General features: G+C 26.9%; 1 long non-coding RNA gene across 1 annotated transcript; it reads left to right on the plus strand.

Annotated features, from left to right (window-relative positions):
• Positions 1 to 316: 316 nt before the first annotated feature.
• Positions 317 to 1254, plus strand: LOC149515997 (uncharacterized). Its single transcript, XR_016346673.1, has 2 exons — positions 317 to 672; positions 851 to 1254. It is a non-coding gene; the product is annotated as an uncharacterized LOC149515997 (long non-coding RNA).
• The last annotated feature ends 2100 nt before the right edge of the window (positions 1255 to 3354 follow it).

The raw sequence follows: 3354 nt of genomic DNA on the forward strand, positions 1-3354 counted from the left end.
TTTTTACTACTTTAGTATTATTATTAAATTTATTTTTTACGTTATTGTTTTTAAAGTTTATTCTAAAAAATAACATAATTATATAAAAAATTATTTAACCACAATTTCATTAATTAGTCTAACAAATATAGATATTTTAATATGCATAAATATTAATAAAATAATACTTAAAAAATAAGAAAAATTCAAAAAAAAAAATTTTTTTTTTACCTGAACCGGACCGGTCAACGGTCCGGTCAACTCCTGGTTCGGTTCGGCGGTTCGGTTCGGTCTGGTTGGTTCGGTCCGGTGGTTCAGTTCGATCTGGTTGGTTTGGTCCGGCGGTTCGGTTCGGTCCAGTCAGACCGGTCAGAGATGATAAAGGCAGCGGGTCGCGGGTCGGGTGCGCGGACCCCGGGTCGGGTCGCGGGTTGACGCGCGGATCCTCCTTGGCTGAAACGGCGTCGTTTTGGGTCTTTATCTAAACGACGTCGTTTTGAGATTTTGCTTTACTATATATAGCTGAAGATTTTTTTTTTGGTTCATTTGGCTTCTGTTTCAGAAAAAAAAGGGAGAGAGGGAGAGAGAGAGCTCTGGGGGAGAGGTCGTCGGTCGGTTGCCGGAGCACCGTGCCGGCCGCCGTCTGGCTCGCCGCCGGCAGTCTTGGACGGTGGTTTCCGATGACCGGGAAAGGTGAAAATTCTTCTGGAAGTTCTCTTCGACGCGATCTTTCCAGATTCGGTGTCCTTTTTACCGGAAACAGCCCTGATCGACGTAGATCGGGGCTCAAAGTTTCGGTCTCTCTTTTTTTCTTTTTTTTTTTTTTTTTCTTTGAATCTGCTGATCTCTCTCTTTTTTTTTTTTTTTTCAGGTGGCTTTCTGGCGCTGGGTTCCCCGTTCCAGGGGACTGTTGTTTTTTTTTTTTTTTTGTGTTTTTGCAGAATTTTTTTTTACAGAAGCTGCCTTCTTCTTTTCTTTTTTTTTCGTTTTTTTTTTAGTCTAGTTTACAAGCTCTATTTATAGAGCTTGTTGGGATTCAAATCTCAGATTTTCTAGGATTCGAATCTCATTTTTCAACTGAAAAATCATACCTACCGTCCGTGATTGGTGGCTTGTCGGGAGGTTGATCGGGTAGTTGGTCGGACCAGTTCGGCGCCGTACCAACCCCTTGACTTTTGTTTTATTTCTGTTTCTTTTGTTTGTTTATTTTTTGTTTTTTTGTTTGTTTTGTTAAATATTATTATTATTAAAATAAAACAGTAGATCCGGACAAAACCGGTGTCTACAATATGCTTCACATATTAATTTCATATATTAGTTTTTTTGAAAAATAAAGAAAATTTCCTAAAAAATGATAAAAATTTAAAAAACTATTAACAAGTTATGCTTGGCTTGATACTGCATAAAGAATAATACCTACTAGGCATAACCCAAAAAGCTATTGGTCATGTGCCGTGCTGGATCATACTTTTCATTTTCATGGACCATGCCAACATAGCACGTTAAATAATAGTGCTAGTCTAACACGACTTATTAATACATGAGCTAAATTTTTAATAGACCTCTACTACTATATTATTATTGATTTACTACTTAATTTTTTTTATTACAAAATTATCATAAATATATCACTAAATTATTTATAATTTACTACCAAGTTATTATTGATTATATTAAATTATGCATGATTTACTATTAAATTATCACTGATTAACTATTATGTAATCGATAATTTACTACTAAGTTATACTGATTTACTTTTAAGTTTTCAATAATTAACTATTGAATTATCAATTATTTATTACTAATTTATAATTGACTTACTATTAAATTATTTATGATTTATTATTATCAATTAATTACTATTAAACTAAAATTGATTTACAATTAAATTTTCACTATTTCACTATTAAGTTATTATTGATTTATTACTAAGTTATTAATAATTATCTACTAAATTATCTTTTTTTAAAAACTATTCTTAATTTAGTACTATGTTACTATGCATTTACAATTATATTATAATTGATTTACCATTAAAGTCTTATGCATTTATTATTGTATTATTACTGATTTACTAAAAATTATTAATTATTAATTACTAAGTTATCATTCATTTTCTATTAAGTTATCACTAATTTAGTATTAAGTTATCATTGATTGCTACTAAGTTATATTAATTACATTTAAGTTGTCAATGATTAATAATTAAGATATTAATTATCTACTACTATGTAATCATTAATTTGTATATATATAAAAAAAAAAATCACAATTTATGTTAGATTATATAATTTGTAAGGTAGAGAAAGAAAGAAGAAAAAGTTCAATTGTAAATGACTTGAAAAGAATGAGTAAATATTTTTAATTTACTAATAGTAGTTTAACACATAATATTATGTTAAATCATAACTTTTTATCCTAATGCAATTGTTAAAACTAAATTAAATAAATATATACAATATATATTAAGTCAATACTTCTAAGATATTTTTCAAATTTTTTAGTTCATGGTAAAATAATACAATTAAGATAAGCTTATTAATGATTTGACTGAATTATTAATATATGTGTTTTTATACTTATTAGCAAAATACAATAGCATATAAAAAATTAAAAATTTTGAAATGTTCTATCACCAATAGATGTAATAAATTTTGTCTTGTGTTTCTATATTTAAATATATATAATTTGGGGTAAAAATTTTCTTATATATGATAAAAGTAATGGGAACAAATTTATTAAATAAAATTTATTAAAATTAAATAGATAATAATTTAAAAAATATTTAATTCACAATAATTACCTTCGCATTCTCTATAAAAATTTCTTCTACTAAAGAAAAAGATTTTACATTTTTAATTATTGATTTATTCTTATTACCATCATTTAAAATCATTTTTTTAATATTTTGATGCCAATAAACTTCTTCATTTAAATAGAATAAAGAATATTATAAAGGATTATAATGACCAAAATGATATTTAATTCTATGTTGTCTTCATGAATGAGTATGAACCATGAAATTTCTTCAAAATAAAATGTTTGAATTATTTTCCTTGACCCATATAACACCAATAAATGGACAATTATAAACTCATTAATCTAAATTAATATTTTTACAATATGAATTTCAAATTTCTCAAAAAGAGATATATCTTTTAATCGCTGCAAAATTTGGACATAATGATATTCTTCTAGAATTATTATTATTATCTCTATCACTTTGGCAATTAAATTTTTGTCCTGTTTTCTTATTCTATTTTGACAGTTATTATTGATGTCATAAAAGTATAGCTAAAATAACATAGATTAATCAATTCAAACTTGAAATAATTTAAAACTCAAACTGAGTATAAATAAATTTTTTACTTA

The sequence above is a fragment of the Durio zibethinus genome, chromosome 11, assembly GCF_047325235.1.
Source record: "Durio zibethinus cultivar Kanyao isolate XHJ-2024 chromosome 11, ASM4732523v1, whole genome shotgun sequence".
Classification (NCBI taxonomy): Eukaryota; Viridiplantae; Streptophyta; class Magnoliopsida; order Malvales; family Malvaceae; genus Durio; species Durio zibethinus.